The 18,935-nt window shown below is 37.5% G+C and overlaps 1 non-coding gene across 1 annotated transcript; it reads right to left on the bottom strand.

The window, feature by feature from the left end:
• Positions 1–18,306: 18,306 nt before the first annotated feature.
• On the bottom strand, positions 18,307–18,413 carry LOC120269598. The gene has a single exon (XR_005539245.1). It is a non-coding gene; the product is annotated as a small nucleolar RNA R71 (small nucleolar RNA).
• Between the last annotated feature and the right edge of the window lie 522 nt (positions 18,414–18,935).

Below are 18,935 nucleotides of genomic sequence, written 5' to 3'. Positions count from 1 at the left end.
GGAACTAGGTTGTTTTTTATTAGAATAAACCCAGTGCAACCCTCCTTCCTTTCATTTGACTAGTACACCATAATGATCAATATCTCCTTTAATTCATTTCTCCCTACCTTGTCAACATTGTCCACTTTAGCATTGTAATCTAATAAAACACATTTCATTTTAAAGTGCAAATATAACCATAATCAAATTAATATCTTCATCTCCACCTATTTCCTTAATCACATCCATATTCAACCTCCAATACATCAGTTGAATTAGAAGATATTTTCTAACATAAAATGGCAACCAACATTCATAATAAGGACATTACACTAAAAAATGGAGTTATATTTCTTATAGAAACCTATTATTTTCCATCATCTCAGCATCATCTTAGGGATGTATAACCAATACAAATCTTTGCCAAGAAGGACTTGAATTTTATGCAAGTCAGGCGATGAAGGACTTGAATTTGGGTTCTATTTCAGTAATATAACTATCTCTAAAACACCAAATAGTCTCCACCAAATAAAGCCATGAAAATGCATGCATCCCAATTTTAATTCAATATCAGTTCAAGATCATTTAAAATATCATTTAAGTATGTAACACCAAGACATACAAAACCAAAACAATCAAATGAAACTTTCTCTCTCTCTCTAACCATCACATGCCCCCACCAAGCTATTCCAATGCTATTTGCATAACTGTAAGTGTTTTTTTTTTGGGGAAGAGGAGCGGGGCGAACCCACTAGAGACCCCAGGACGTGAACAAGCCTCGGTGGAACAAGTGGGGACGGGGCCGCGCTCACGTGGGCGCTGGAACCACTCGTACACAACCACTATTCACAATTCTCAGAAATGTGCCCTTAGCCAAGAATCAAACTCTCACCACTGGGTGAGAGCTCTATCGGCGACCCGTGTACCAATAGACCCGAAGGTCGTTGGCTGCGTAAGCGTAAGTGTTAATCCATATGTTTCTCATACATAAAAAATCACATGTCATAACCATCTCATCATTCCACTATTACTGACCAAACTTGTAAAACATAAGTCTCCACCCTTCAATTCCGTTCGTGTATAAATCTTGCATTATAGCTAAGAAAAAGTTAAGTGACACAAACTTCTAGCCTTAACCTTCACAATTGTAAGAATATTTCCATTCCCAATATAAATACGTGAAATTAAAATCCTTTCTCACCAATATACCAATCTGTGACAACAATTATATGCCCACCTCATCTAAGCATACCCATGCCATTAACACTAACACCCAAAATTTCACAAACATTATCATCTCCAAATATGCATAAATTTGTATCATCATTTTCTTAACAGTAATGGACATCACCAAACTCAAGTTATATAATACATAGTAACCCAGCCTTTACAAATTAGCAAATTCTAGATCTCATACAAATCCATCCCTACAATCACATAAAAATATAGCCCAACATCAATTTTTTTTTATCCTACTAAACAATAAAACATGCACCATATATTCCACTATTAATAGTCATACGTCTAATCAATTTTATCATTCTAATATAATTAATTAAGAACATAAACCTGACGTCCTCATCAACAATGAACTCAAATTACCACTGCAAAAATTCCACCAAATGCTAAGTATTTAAGTCTTCATCCTATTCATAGGTTTTTCCTCATTGTCATCTTCCATTTCAAGCTCACTCTCTAGCTAGCTTAAGACTAAAAGAAATCATGCCTATAAAATAGAACAAGAGCAATTAAATGAAACCTATAACATCCATCCTAAATAGTTCTTAAACATACATGCACCCACAACTAGGCATCTTTTGCACTCATCTTAACACAATCTAAACCGCAGAACCTCATCTTTGGCTTACTTCAAAACTTTACTCACCTGAAAGGCCTCCAACATATGCATGATAACTTGACATAACAATTAAAAGTATTATAATTGATATTCTTACATGAATACAGCTCCATCTCACACTCACCAACCAGCTTACCACATGAGCAGTATCTCTGTAAAACTCATATACCATCATTACAATATCCTTGACATCACTATTAACTATTAACTAAACTCATATCTACATTAGAACCTCCACCACCTTCACTCTAAATTCACAAATATTTAATCAAATACTCGTATTCTATTCTCTTTGGCATTTTATTGAATATCTTGCATACAACATTCAAACACCCATAAATTAAATAAAGTCATGCATAACTTGTTCAAAACAAAATGCCATTTACATTTGATCTCTCCTAAACATTCTTCTTTCACTCTTATCTACAGGGACAACCTTTTGGAACTATACATCCATACATAAATCCATGAACATATCCAAATGGAATGATATAAGGTTTGTCTATATATATATATATATATATATATATACATACATACACATACAAGAAAAATTACCCCCTTAAATTAACAAAATATCCATATAAAAAGTTCAAAAGTGTATAATTCAAAGTGAAATTCAAACAAATGAAGGAGAAACAAAATAGTTAACTCCCTACTCTGAGGAAAATTGAGTTCTTGGATTATTGACTCTAAAACCTCTAATCATATAACCAGAAGAGCTTCATTCTCTTACACTTCCAACTTTCATGCAATTGTAAACAAATCACTAAATTTGTAGATCTATAATACTCTTACTCCTTTACCTTTTACAAAATAAATTAGTAAACAGCAAATTAAGCAACAATAACAAATATTAAATTTGATGTTTTATAATTGCATATAATCAGGAAGGATGATAAATTACCACAACATGATGATGGAGCAAACTCAAACACACAAGGTCCTCTCTCATCAGGCTATTGTTCAAATACATCAAGCCCTCCATCTTCATCCTCAGTAGTTGACATATTCCCTCCACATTTCAACTACTTCATCCTCTTTCTCCTTAACATCACCACCATCAACTTCATCATCATCTCCATCTCCAACCCACTCCGAATCACAGAAGCAAATAGAGTAGAGCACTATTGTTCAATACCTCCATAATCGCCGGCCACCCGTCACTTTTAATACTTTCCCATTATAATGGCGCTTATTATTGAGGCTAATTGATGAGACCTAGAGCTACTGAGGATGCTGCATTATGCTACTAAGGTCGCTGTTCAAGTTACAAGCTTGGTCAATACTGCAGTAGAAGGCACGTGATCTTCACCAAATGGGATTGACAGCATCCCGAATTTATCTTAGTGTTTTGTACTACTTTAAGTTATGCTTTTACTCGTATATTTGTATTATATGTTTAGCTGTTTTGGTTGTATGAACTTTGATGCCTCACTGGCATGCATATCATATGTTTGTTTAAATGTCTGAATGATCTAATGAAGTTGAATGCAAGGAAATTCAAAGCAATACTTGTCTGCTCTTCTTCTCATTCTTTTCCTTTCACTTGTTCTCATATAAAGTGATTAAATTGCAGTGAGTTTGAGTGAAATTATACAAAACTCTTTCACTAGATCCTAACAGTGGTATCAGAGAGCAGCCTCATGGCCAGTTCATCATCTACAAGGGAAGCCAACGTCCCATTCTTCAAAGGAGAGAACTACAACCTTTGGAGCTTGATGATGAAGACGATGTTTAGATCTAAAGACTTGTGGACACTTTTGGAGAAGTGATTCAATGAAGAAGGTGATGGAGTTAGGTTGAATGAGAGTATAAAAAAAGATAGAAAAGCTCTATACCTCATTCAACAAGCTCTAGATGCCAGAATTCTTGTGAGAATCTCAGAAGCTAAAACAGCAAAAGAAGCCTGGGATATCATCAAAACAGAATTCCAAGGAAACACAAGAAACCAAACTGTCCAAATTCATTCTCTTCAGTGAGAATTTGATGCTGCTAGAATGAAACATGGAGAATCCATGCAAGACTTCATCAGCAAGGTTTCGGACATTGTATACAAAATCAGGGTCCATGAAAGAAGAACTTCCACATAATGCAGTTTTGTTTAAACTGCTGAGAGGCCTCACATCAAGGTTCTATTAGGTGGTACACTTAATCATATCCGCGAAGGACCTTGCCACTCTCATTGTAGAAGAACTCAGTGGTTTACTGAAGAACCACGAATCTATATTGAACATTAAAGGAGAATATCATCAGGAAGAAGAAAAGGCTTTTCATATTGGAAGAGGAAACACTTAGGCTGGAGGAAGAGGATGTGGTCGTCAGTTTAATAGAGGAAGAGGAAAAAGGGCGCGGCAGAGGCTTTAATGCTGGCTACACAAAGACAAGTCGCTCAGGAGAAGGTAGCAAGACATACAATGGCATGCAATGCTTTGTGTGCAAGCAATTCGGGCATGTTAAAGCCCAATGTTGGTACAAAAACAGAGAAGCCAACATTGTGAAAGAAGAAAGGAGAAATAAAAAGAAAAAGAGGAAGAAGAGGTCGCGCTCATGGCCATCAGCGAAGTAGCGAAAAGAACAGGGGGAGTCTGGCTCATTGATAGTAGTTTGCTCTAACCACATAATGGGAGAGGTGAATCTGTTTCAAAGCCTTGAAGTAGTTCCAGTTGATCAATCACAATAGGAGACAGGAAAACTCTCAAGGTTGAAGGTGTTGGGAGTGTGAGTCTCTATTCAAGCAAAGGGAGGATAACCACCCTAAATGATGTGTAATTCATGCCAAGCCTTGCTCACAATTTACTGAGCATTGGACAGATGATGGATTCTGCGTATGATGTTGAATTCACCAGGGAAATGTGTAACATCAAGGATATTGAATCCAAAGCTCAAATAGCACAGGTATGTATGACATCTCAGAGACTTTTCCATTTAGAAGCAGATGATGTTGAATTTGCATATCTAGCACAAGATGAAGATGTCTCTGATCTATGGCATAGGAGATATGGCCATATAAATGTGAAGAAGTTGAAGCAACTAATAGAGCAACAACTGGTGTTGGGTTTACCAAACATCATCAATATACAACCTTGCGAAGCTTGCTCTCAGGGAAAGCAAACTCAAGCTAAGTTTCCCAAAGGAATGGCAAAGCGAGTAGCAGCTTCACTGGAGCTAATTCACACTGATCTCGTCAATCCAATCAAGACTCCATCTATAGGAGGTAACTCTTATTTCCTCTTGCTGACTGATGATTACTCAAGACACAATTGGGTGTATTTAATATAGAGAAAACTGGAAGTTTTTGAAAAATTCAAACAGTTCAAGGTGGTGTTGGTGGAGAAGCAACTCTCTCTCCCAGTGAAGATACTATGCACTGATCGTGGAGGAGAATTCACATCCTCAAAATTCAAAGCCTATTGCAAAGAAGCCGGTATTCAACATCAGTTGTCTGCTCCTCGAACACCTCAACAGAACGGGGTGGCCGAGCGGAAGAACCAAATTGTAACAGAGATGGTGCATACTCTGTTAAGGCAAATGATGGTGCCACTAGAATATTGAGTCAAAGCTGTGGCTACCCGCTATCTATATCCTCAACCGATCATCCACCTCAGCCATGAAGCTTCAAACGCCACTGGAAGCACTGACCGAAGAGAAGCTAAGTGTGAATCATTTCAGAGTCTTTGGGTGCTTGGCATACATGCTAGTTGACCCACAGCTCAGATCCAAGTTTGACTCCATGTCACGAGCTGGCATTTTCATTTGATACAACTGGAATTCGAGAGCATATAAGATCATAGATCTGGATTCTAAACGCGTACACATAAGCAAGAGCGTGCACTTTTTTGAAGAGAAGCAGTGGTATTAGTTGTAACGTGCTGACTCTGACCCTGACCCATCAAACTGTGAGCCTGCACATGAGGAAGGCATGACTTTAAATAATGATGCTTGTGTGCATTCTACTCCGTCCGATCAATTCACTGAACGGCCAAATCATCATCTTCTAAATAACTCATCTTCTCCAAATATACAAGACCTCGTCAGAGAAGAGGGTGGAACTCCGACAAGGTATCAAAAACTCACTGAAATCTATAACTCTTACTCTTTTGCTCTTACAGTTGGAGACCCCCGTCACTTACGAAGATGCAGCGAAGCATAAAGATGGGATTGTAGCCATGGAAGAAGAAGTTATGGTAATTACCAAAAACAAAACATGGAGCAAATTTGACACACCCCTTTTGCGTGTGTACCACAAGTGGACAGGTTATCTAAGTAATAAAAGTACCCTGGTGAGTGGGTAGTCGTATCCACAAGGAATAGTGATTAGAAACATAAGAATTGCTTTTTAACTATGGTGAAGATAAATCAGAAGTGGTGTGAACAATATCAATGCAAATAAGAATAAAGAAAACAAGAGAGAGACGTACTAAAGATGATAGGAGAGGCAATTGATAGAAAGTGGGGCACCCGGATATTACTCCCCCTAGGACTATTGTGTCAAGTACAAGACCAACCATTATATCTCTTAACTGATGCTTAATGAGTCGTGAAAATCCTAAAATACATGGTCCCAAACCTAAGGTCAACTGTGACTAACCCTACACTATGCCCTGGAGAGAAATCGCTCCATCTCAACACCTCACACTGTGTACAGCTGCTTAAAGCTGTAGGGATTCCAAGTGATAAACCTTATTCCCTAATATAGATCTAACCCTTTGGTCCAGGCGAAAAGACCCCTAGTCACAATTAAGCCCCAGCACTAAGGATTACTTCAACGCTTCACTCTATCGCTTGCGTAACTAAGCCCCAGCGGAGTTCCTCTCTTATCACTTTGCTCTATTGTCACCGCAAAGAACTCTTGGAACATGAAGATAGGATAAATCACACCGAAAGGGAAAGGGGACGTTCCGCTACCTCTCGACTCACCCTCTCAACCCTCTCAAATCTAGCTTTGACTAACCCTCATGGTGTGTCACTCATCCACAAGAATTACCAAGATGGATTCTCAACCCTAGTGTCACTCTAAGGGAAAATCACTTCAAAAGGCATTCAAGATTGGAACTCAATTAGAACATCAATTAAAGAAAACATAATGAAAGGTCAATGAAACAAAGTCATCCTAGGGTTTACAAGTCCAAACATCCACTAGGGGTTTAGCTCTCCATGGAGCAAGATACAATCATCAATGAAATTGAATGTAAAAGCATGCAATCCATAAGTAAAACCCCCTTGTAGTCCGTATCGATGGTCTTGTGGAGTAGCCTCGTCTTCTCCAAAGGTTTCCTCGTCAAGACTAGGGCACATCTCGCTGAATCGATACCGACCAAAGCTCCCCAATAACTATCTTTCGAAGGAACACGGTGTTGAAGATCGTAGAACCACTCCAAAAACCTTGCCAAAGCCTCTCCAAACCCTAGCCGTGAGCGCCTCCAAAGTTGGAGGGAAAAGATGGAAAAAAGATCCTTTAAAACGGCTGAAAATCATGACTTAAATAGGGTTGGAATCGGGCATCCACACAGGCGTGTGGAATTTCCAGAAATTAAGTTTTCTGCAAGTGTGAACAGTAAATGCTACAATGCATCACCAAAATGTTCCCGAATCCACACTTTTCATCGAGGCCACATGAATGGGCATACATCCATGTGGTAGATCACGTTGCGTCTTCAATAAAAGTCACATTGACGAAGGTCTTGCTAGTGTTGCACAACTCAGAACACAAGAGCATGACTATCTTTATGCCACTCCAATTTGCATGCTCACTCGAGCACAATGGAGGTTGGCACACACTCACATGTCTTCACACACAACTTGTGTCTTTGCATTTGTTCACTCCAAGATTTCATCAACAAAATGCATCCACGATCTACTTTTGGTTCCTTTCTTCCATTATTACCTCCACAACACTGTATGCACAAAAGAACACAAATACACATGCATAAGCGATAAAATCAAAGAAAAGTAATGCTCAATGTAAGAAAAGAATACTTCATATTACTAATACACAAGCACTTATCAATGGAGGTTGACCACATTACCAGAATGGAAGAAAACAATCATTTGAAGTGGGTCTTCAAGTCAAAATTCAATCCCAATGGGACACTCTTAAAGAAGAAAGCTCACATTATGGCAAAAGATTATTCACAGCAAGAGGGTATTGATTTTGAAGAAATTTTCTCTCCAGTTACACGTATAGAGACAGTCAAGATGTTCTTATCCATTGGTGATCAACGGGAATGGACAATATATCAACTTGATGTTAAATCCACCTTTCTCAATGGAGAATTCAAGGAGGAAGTTTTTTGTCTCACAACCAAAGGGGTTCATAGTTAAAGGAAGAGAAGCTTGTGTGTAACGACTTCACAAAGTCTTATATGGACTCTGTCAAGCTCTCTGAGTATGGTACATGCACATTGATTCTTATTTCACTCATTTAGGTTTCATTCGTAGTCCAAATGAACCGACTGTGTATTGTAAGAAGGAAGATGATCACAGTGTTCTATTACTCTGTTCATACGTTGATGACATCCTTTACATTGGTTCCTCTGAGATGTAGTTAAAAGAATTCAGAAGCTCAATTATGAACACATTCGAGATGTCTGATCACAGACCAACGAGATATTTTCTTGGTCTTGAAATTGCACAGAAGAAAGGGTTAATTTTCATATCTCAACACAAATTTGTTGTTAATCTTCTTCACAAAGCTGGGATGGAGAATTGCAAGTCAATTGATACTCCCATGAATTCAAATGAAAAACTCTCTCTGTTTGATAGCTCAAGAGAAATAGATCCCATGAGATATCAAAGGATAGTTAGAAGGTTGTTATATTTAACTCATACTCGACTAGATATAACCAATGTTGTTTCTCTGGCATCTCGATTCATGCAAACTCTGAGTATGCATTATCTAGGAGTTGCAAAGAGAATCCTATGCTATATTAGTGGAACAATTAATTTTGGGATTCATTATAATAGAGGTGAGGAATTTAAATTATTTGGCTATTCTGACAGTGATTGGAGTGGATCACAAGATGACTGGAAAAGCACCACTGGATGGGTTTTTACACTTGGTTCAGGTGCCATTGCCTGGTACTCCAAGAAGCAGGCCATCAATGCTCTGTCAAGCACTGAAACAGAGTATATATCTCTAACTGCAGTTGTCTGTGAAGCTGTTTGGTTAAGGCATTTGTTAGGAGACTTAAATGAAAGACAGAATGATTCAACTGTCATCTGGTTTGTATAATCGGTCTGCACTATCTATTGCCAAGAATCCAATTTTCCATGGCCGTACGAAGCATATTGACACTCGTTTTCACTTCATCTGTGATCTGATAAGAGATGAAACAATTGATGTAAAGCACTGTAGGACTAGAGAGCAGCTTGCCGATGTATTTACCAAAGCCTTGCCAAGATGTAAGTTTGAGGCACAGTGACTCTAGCTGGGAGTTAGTGACTTCTCTTATTATTGGGAGGATGTTGAGGCTAATTGATCAAACCTAGAGCTATTGAGGACGCTGCAATATGCTACTAAGGTCGCTGTTCAAGTTACAAGCTTGGTCAATGCTGCAATAAAAGGCACCGGATATTCACTAAATGGGATTAACAACATCCTGAATTTATCTTAGTGTTTTGTATTACTTTAAGTTACGCTTCTACTATATGTTCGTATTATGTGTTTAGCTGTTTTGGTTGTATGAACTTTTGTCTGCCTCACTGGCGTGCATTTCATATGTTTGTTTAAATGTCTGAATGATCTAATGAAGTTGAATGCAAGGAAATTCCGAGCAATACTTGTCTGTTCTTCTTCTCATTCTTTTCCTTTCACTTGTTTTCATATAGAGTGATTAAATTGTAGTGAGTTTGAGTGAAATTATACAAAACTCTTTCACTAGATCCTAACACTTATGTGTTTATCATTACTTAAGCCAGTTTATAAAACAAAAGTCCACATCCAAATGCATCCTTTCTTTCACAACCCTACCATCTCCATGCTGCATTTGAGAACATGATGGAAACCTAAAAAACATCCATTCAGAATAAATACAATGACATCAGACCTAGCCTTGGTGACCTAATGAAGCCCAGGTGTTAAATGTCAAAAGTTCAACCAAGGTTGACTGTGAGTTGAATGGGTCGATAATAAAAAATAAAAAATATACATTATAACAATTAATAATGACCAAATGTGACAAATTTAATTGCAATTACAAAGAAAACACAATCAGTTCAATTTGATATTTAAATCCATAGCATGCTCAAATAATTACATCCCCATCTAAATAGAATGGCCAAATATACATAATTAACTAAAAACCACAATTACTTAAGCATTCAAATACAACCAAAAAGAGTTAAATCCATGAACTTGAATCAATACTCAAATCAATGTTATCACTATCAATTTTTACTTCAAATTATTGTTTCAAATCTTATGAATTATTACTCGTAGTACCACGAACATCACCAAGAACTTCTAAATTTACATCTGGGATATCTAGATCATCTAATAAACAAAATAGAAATTCTTCTATTAGAAACCTTAATATGAAAACTTTTACTAACCTTGACCATAATGATGAATAGCATCATCTTCATAAATAGTTTCTTCCAACCTTTGTCATAATCATAAATAGTTTCAGTTTTTTGGGGCAAACAAGAACTATAAGATTAGCCCAATTAATACCCTTTAACTATCCTATGTAAAAACCAGCCAAAACCAATAACAATTTGTTAAACAGGAAAACAGAAGAACTGACCAAGTCTATCAAAAATCAACTCTTAGTTTATTTCATTTAACCAAAGCTTTTGTAGTTTTAAACTAAAACCATGTCATTTATTTTGGATAATGATATTGATTTGAGTATTGATCTAAGTTCTCGAATTTGACTTATACTAATTGTATTTATATACTTACATAATTGCGGTTATCGTTTGATTATCAATTTTTCACTATTTTATTTTGATTGATATGTATTGATTTGACCATAGTATTGATTCGAATATCAAATTTAACTAATTGTGTGTTTTATATTATTACAATTATATTTAGTAATTATTCATTATTTTATTATATATATATATGATATTTTATTATTGACTTTGTTTCAACTCCAAGTCAACCCTAGTTGAACTTTTAACCCCTAACCCCTAGGTTTTTCCAGGTCAGTGTCCGCGCAATGTTTGACAAGATTAGACTCATACTAGACTTTTATGGATACTCCTAAAGAAACAAAATTCCAAAGTGGGTCCTAATCTATTTCAAACCAGAATTCAGCATCAATTTAATACCAACACATGCACAAACTAAGAATACTAGAGATTATTATTTCAAATTAGTTTTTGGGAAATACTTACTAAGGAAAAGAAAACTTTACAAGTGGTTCTACATCAACTAGATACCAAGAATACATTCCACAGTGATGACCAAGGAAGAAGTATACAAGGATATTCCTTTAGGATTAGAGGCTAATGGTCTGTTGTTGTTTGCTAAGGATTTCTTGGATTAAGAATTTTGAACACCATAATTATTCCCCTTCTCGCCTTCACCACCCATTGCCACCATCTCTTTACACCTTTCATTTCCTTTCCCAGAAGATGAGTGTAGGCCTAATGCCATCCTCATCCAATCATCCTAGTATGCCTTTGATCCTCTCCCTGCCATCCACCCCTATCAATCCTATTTGTTCTTCTTTTGATTATACTTGTTAGAATTTGTTAGGGATTAATTGGGTGTACACTACAAGAAAATACATGTTTTTGTGACAAATGTTTTTGCTACGGCTTAAAATTGCATCACAAATGAGTTTTTTGTGATTATAAAAAATCTTCATCGCAAAAGAATCATTTTTCATGACAACCAAATATTGGCATTGCCAAAACTATAAGCTTTTTTAACCAACATATATACTCATTGCTTAAACTATGGGCTTTTACGACAACCAAATGCCACCGTCGCAAAAACGATAAGCTTTTGTGACCAAGATATATACTTGTTGCTAAAACTATGGGCTTTTGTGACAACTAAATGCCATCATCACAAAAACTATAAGCTTTTGTAACCAACTGATACACTCGTTGTTAAAACTATGGGTTTTTTCAACAACCAAATGTCATTGTCATAAAACTATAAGCTTTTGTAACCAACATATACACCCATCACAAAAGCTATAAGCTTTTGTGACCAAGATATACACCCGTTGCTAAAACTATGGGCATTTGTGATAACTAAAACTATAATATTTTGTGACCAACATATATACTCATTGGTAAAACTATCGGCTTTTGTGATTAGTGCTAATTAGATCATATTTTTTATATCAATCACACTGCATTTAGCATGGAATTTGACATGTTTAGTAGCACATTAGTACCAAATTTCAATCTTTTGTTCACCACGGCCTTTATTTATGGTTTAGAAAAAAGAAGCGAATACGAGAATGTTTTGAAACAAAACAGACCAAGTCGTTGAATCAGAACTTCACAATGAGTCATAACGGGCATGGTGACAAGTTACAACACCTATTGTCTACACTTACCACCACCATTACGAAACCATGGAAGCATGGAACCATTGGAAGCAACATTGAAGTCATAATGGCCTTGCAACAGCCGTTGCGAAGACCCACAATACTTGTGATATAGTCACACAACACCCAAAGACTGTGACAAGATGCAACTTGGAGCCCAAGCAATAACTTACTCACCACGGGCATCACAACGCCCGTGGTGGGGCAGTGGTGGATTCGATCACTATAATACCCTAGTTTTCTCTAAATTCAGGGAGACTTTTTTGTCAAATAAGGTAGGGTGGCTAGAGTTCCAGAGATTTGAGTGGCTGGTGACAAGGTTCTTCCATATTCCAACAGATTTCAGTGAGGTTTCTCAAGGATAATCCAACAACCATCGTTAAAAGAAAGCACAAGTGACAGGCGTCATCTTGTCAACCTTGGGATCCTCTCACCTGCAACCTTGGTGGACCCATTGAAGGGAGTTAGTTTAGGAATACTTTGAATGCATATCTATTATTTCTTTGGTCTTATGGTTTTCTCTTGCTTTAATTGTTTATTTTATGATCCATAAAAACCTAATTCGAAAGATATTGTAAGTCTAGGTACCTCAATTATTATTTATGAATCTTGATTGTTTGATCTAATAAATCTTTCTAGTTTTTGTGAACATTGCATTAATACTTGAATGATATTCTTCTTAATGTGGATGCGGAAGACATGCCCCCACATTAGGAGACCCATGCTATGTTAGATCTATGCATGCTCAAGAGGTTAGGTATTACTAGGTCTCTCGATTAGGGATTGATTGCCCCTTAGGCTTAGGGTTCAATTTATCCTTTCTCGTGGAATTCCTGCACTAAAGGCAAACATAGGAGGCTAGCATAGAAGAGATTTTATGTTAAGTTCTTAGTGATTTAGACCTAGTTGGCAAGGGATTTGGGACTAGTAGTCTTTTGAATTTCCCTATCCAATTCTAGAACACAATTATCATACTAAATACCTACCATAAATAATAATCAAGATAACTATCATACAACCTCTAAAATCCTCCCAATTGTGCTTAACAATTCTCCAATTGTATTGTGTAATACATTGTAGAAGTAGATTAAAGAAAGAACGTAAACATTAAGGCTATTGATTAAATGAAAAGGAAGTAATAAGAATCTATCGCCATTCCTGGAAAAATACGACCCTCGTGCTCACCCACGAGTTATTACTTAATGACCCATACACTTGCTATATTAATGGACCCATTATGTGCATATTCATATGTTTACACTTGCACATATGTAACACCACACATAAGGCATCCGTTAAGTTTTTGGCTCCATTGCGAGGGATTTCTTAGTCGAGAGATACTAGAAAAGCTTGCAGCTTTGTGTTTTAGCCATTCATTCTTATTGTATTATTTTATTCATTCTCATACAACATCGATAACTAATTGTCACTACTTTCTTCTACAGGTGACTGTTCATGACTAGATCTAATCCTATGAATCTAGTATAAGGAAACAATGAACCAGAGAAAACCCTTATGTTGTTGAGAGGGCTTCGGAAGAGGCTAGTTGTGGAAGCAAATAGTGATAGTGACAGTGCAGAATTTGCTACCATGGCTGAACCAAGAAGGACACTTTCGAAGTATGAGAAGCCACAATTCACAGGAGAAGAGTTCAGTGTGCAAGCCCCAATAGTGGTATCTAACAACTTCAAAATTAAAGTTAGCACTATTGGGATGATTCAAAACTCTTGTCAATTTGACGGCATAACAAATAAAGACCCAAATACCCATCTCTAAAAGTTATTACAGATTTGTTTGACATTTAAAATAATCATAATTATGGATGATGCGATTAGACTATGATTCTTTCCATTTAGTTTGAGAAGTTCAGCATACAGGTAGCTTACATCTCTAGTACCTGGGTAGATCAAGACATGGAATAAATTGGTAAAAAAGTTACTTGGACGTTACTTTCCACCAAGAAAAGTAGTAAAGATTAGACAGGAGAGCTCAGCATTCAAGCAAGGAGAGTCTCAAACACTGTTTGAAGCACATGAACAATTCAAGAACTTACTTTGGCGGTGCCCACATCATGGGTTCAGTTCATGGATGAGATTGCAAATTTTATACAATGGATTGAACTATCAGACCAGGCAGATCATTGATGCTATTGTAGGTGGATCATTGAGTAATAAATACTGTGAAGAGGTAGAACAGTTGTTTGAGGACACGGCTAACAATGAGTGACATTGGAGTTCAAGAGGTAGACATCAAAAGGTGGCCAAGTAACATAAGATAGACACAAATACCGCTTTTGCAGCAAAAGTAGATGCATTCACACAAAAGTTAGATCTACTCGTGAGTCATGGTCAGGGTGTCAACTTAAATTCCAAGGCAGTTATATTTTGTGAAACTTGTGGAGGAGGACATGGGATAACTCAATGCCCAATTATAAGTTCAGTAGTACCTCGTGTAGAGCAGGTTAATTACATTGGAGGAGGTCAGAGGAACCAAAATAATCCCTACAGCAGCACCTATAACCAAGGATGGAGGAATCATCCTAACTTCTCCTAGAGTTAAGGTCAGCAACATAGGCCTCCTCATTAACAGAGTTACCGATATCAATCACAACAACCATAGCCTGAAAGAAAGTTCTCCACATAAGATGTTTTAGCCAAGCAGTTATATAGGAATAACCTAAAGCTTTACAAGAAACCATTGAAAAGGATAAGCAAGCAATTGAGGAAGAGCCTACAGAGTCATCAGCATCTCAACCCACAATTCGGGAATAAAAAGGCCGAGTCCATTACCCTTCCAGACTAAGAGTCAATAAGGAGGATGTGCAATATCAGAAATTCATGACTATCTTCAAGCAACTCCATATAAACATCCCCATTGTTGAAGCATTATCCAATATGTCAAAATATACCAATTACTAAACGGTGGCTCTTAACGGTAATTGTTCCACCATTTTGGGTAGAAAGATGCCGATGAAGTTGAGAGATTCTAGAAGTTTCATGATCCCATGCTTGTTGAGTGATGGCGTAGAGGAGAATGCACTCACCAATTCTGGGGCTAGTATAAATGTGATGCCATATACTATCTACATGAAGCTCGGATTGGAAGAATTGAGGCCAAGAAGAATGACCTTACAATTAGCCGACAGATCAGTGAGAAGACCATGAGGAATCATGGATGATGTGCTCGTGAGAGTTGAAAAGTTAGTCTTCCCTGTGGACTTTGTGATCCTTGACATAGATGGAGATGTAGAGACTCTACTTATCCTTAGAAGACAGTTCATAAATACATTCGGGGCTCTCATCAATTAAAGAGATGGAAAAATAACATTGAAAGTAGGAGATGAACAAGTGGTTTATAAAATCCCAAGTGCCATGAAGCACTCCATGGACCAAGATGATGAATATTACTTTGCACATGAACCTATTTTTTCTATTAATTCTAACTTTGTACAGGATGTGTTCGTAGTGAATCCCCTTCATGAATACTTTGAGGGGCAACTTGAGGAGCAACAAAACCACAAGTTCAAGGGAGAAATAGGAGGAGTAATTCGAGAGTCACTCAAAGAATAAGGCATGGAGGAAATTAGAATTAAAAGATGAAAGCACAACTAAGGTAATAAACTTCACCACATTGAAAGCAGGGAAATAAGAAACATCATCCCTACTTACTCCCACTAACTCAGAACCACCTTAAGGTAAGAACAAGTACGTAAGGCTCGTGACATAAAACAAGCACTTTTTGGGAGGCATTCCAAGTAGTTTTCTATGCATTAGTTTGTTTAGTTTGTTAGTTTTAAATTTAATCATCTAGTGATTGAATAAAAAGTGATATTTAATTTAGTGGTGTGAAGATGACTCGGCTCATGTGAATTCTATGAGTAAAATAAGATTGTGGGGTCAAGTACTATTACTAGGAATTGTTTTCATGTCGTATTATGCAGGGAGAATCCTTAGTTTTTCATTGCGAGTATCATAACTAGCATAGTCAACCCATTATACACCCGTTGTGATGCACTAGCAAAGAGTTATTGATGAGTGCACTTTATATACATGTTTTCATACCATAAATCCATCATTTCATTTGTTCTCAGGCATACTTTTATGCATGTGCAGTGCTATTTTGGGTATTTTCTGCTGTTTATGCAGGAATAGGGGGCTCAACACAACTTGGACTGAAAATTGGGAAAAAAACAAGAAAAATGCTTTGTAAGTGCTAAGTGTCCAAGTTGGACACGGGTGGAACACGCTTGTACCCTTCCACTGAATATTCCAGCTTGGTGTATGTTCCAGTGAGAAATCCATGTGGAAGGGTGTTCTCAAGCTCAACATGATCCCGACACGATCGTGTCCTTGCTGCTGAAAAACCAAGCCCGAAGATGATTTGATTAAAGAGAAAGAGACACATGCTGGGTGCCCCTAATACGATCATGATCTACCACTGAATGGTCGGGACATGATCGTGTCCCTCTTAGTAAATCTTCCAGGCAAGCACTTGACCATTTCACTCAGAACTTCTCCGACAAAACACAGTCCAGACACACTCATGCTTTGACCATGCCGAGCCTGAGATCTACCTTTTTAACTATGGTTTCTAGGATTTCTCTAGCATCTTTATTCGAGGATCTTTTTCTCCACCGGGAGGACATTAATGAGAGTGAAGATCAAGCTTCATCACACTTTCTAAGGCAACAAAGAGTGAGTTGGAGGCACTAGGGAAGTGGTGCTAGCACACGGAGCTCGACATTAGAAGTGAATCTTGAAGGGAAGGGAGTCATGTCTTCTTTCTTTAGATCTATTGTTGTTTTCTCCATGTTGTACCCACCCATGAGGGGCTAGCTGCCCACGGTGCCCCTGGGTGGGAACTATGGCACTTTGTATGCTGTTAATACTTGTATTTCTTGATTTATGGAGTTCTTTTAGTTCTTGTGTTAAATCTTATGTTTGCAAAACTTAATGTGTTTGATCTGCGTAGTTGTTCAGGTAAAACTTGATGGTGGATTGTCACAATTGTTAATGCCCTATGCAATGGCAAAACTTGGTGAGCATGAACCTATAGTTATCTTTGCGAAACTCAACATTGTTGAGAACCATAGTTGCAACATTGCTCTTGAGCATACATTAGAACTATAGAATGTACCCAATAAATCAAGAGAATGAGTGAGCAATACTAAGTGCATAGGAATCATCCAGGGGCATTGTTCTCTTATTGTTGACATTCAATCCAATCAGCCTGTTATCTTCACCTGTTCTTTTCCTTTTACCCTTTTATAATTTTATTTCTTTTTGTTAATCTAATCCTCAATTTGAATTTAACTAGAGATCATTAATAAGCCAGTACTTTGAATCCAATCCTTGTGGTTCAATAATCCTATCCCTCACGGGGTATCACTGTATTACTTATGTGCTCCCCGTGCACTTACGGAGAACACATCAAGTTTTTGGGGCCGTTACTAGGGACTGGCAACTTTTAGGAAAGCTTAGAATCTAGTGTTCTAGGTTGTTTATATTGGGTATACTTGTGAATATATTTCTTTTCATCGTGTTCTTCATTTTAGTTTCATCTTTAGCTTTATTCTTCAGATTCTTTTGAGCTTACATTATTCTATATTGTATGCGTAGGTACATTTGCATGACCCGTGGAAGCACTTCTTCTCTATTAGAAAATCCTGATCTAGAAGTTGAAAGGAATTTTAGAAGAAGAATCTGTCAGATTAATTTGAGTGAGACAGGGTCTATTGAGATAAGTGTGGAAGTGAATCAGGAAAAAGAAATGGCCGAAAACCAGCCACAAAGTATCTCAGATTTTGTACGGCGAAACCTTGAGGGAGTCGGGTCAAGTATTGTTCACCCTTCTATTGCATCAAACAATTTTGAATTGAAGCCGAATTTAATCTAATTGGTGCAACATATGTATCAATTCAATGGATTCAGGATGAAGACCCCTATGATCACCAAACTTAGAAATGGCATCTCCTCTTTTTGCCAATTAGAGTTTGAGTACTTGTACGATACATGGGAGAGGTACAAGGAGATGTTGAGAAAATGTCCACAACACGGAATCGCTAAATGGATGCAAATCCAAATTTTTTATAACGGACTAAATACCTCCACCAAACAGATACTTGATGCAGCCGCTGGAGGTTCATTGGGTAACAAGCAACGAAATGTAGCACATAGCCTGCTTGAAGAGATGGCAAACAACGGGTATCAGTGGAGTTCTAAGAGGAACAAACCTATGAAGACCGCCGGTATCTTTCAAGTGGATGTCATTACTACTCTTGTAGCACAGGTTGAAGCAATAACTAAGAGGTTGGACACCATGAAATCTCCTTCTTCAAGTTCAGGACCCACTTATGATCATTCTGGCCCTTCATGTGACCCAAGCTACCCCTTCTCCATGGACACGGGTGCAGAACAGACTGAAGAGGTGGATTTCCTTGGTCAGAACCATCGTTATCAAAATAACCCATATAGCAACACATATAATGATGGATGGAGGAATCATCAAAATTTTTAGTGAAGTCAATCGAGACAGGGCCAGTCGGCATAACAGCAGCAACAGTATAAGCCCCCTCCTCATAA

Source organism: Dioscorea cayenensis, chromosome 9 (genome assembly GCF_009730915.1).
Source record: "Dioscorea cayenensis subsp. rotundata cultivar TDr96_F1 chromosome 9, TDr96_F1_v2_PseudoChromosome.rev07_lg8_w22 25.fasta, whole genome shotgun sequence".
Lineage (NCBI taxonomy): Eukaryota > Viridiplantae > Streptophyta > Magnoliopsida > Dioscoreales > Dioscoreaceae > Dioscorea > Dioscorea cayenensis.
The sequence above is the reverse complement of the archived record's forward strand: the minus strand, read 5'-3'. Positions and strand labels throughout refer to the sequence as shown.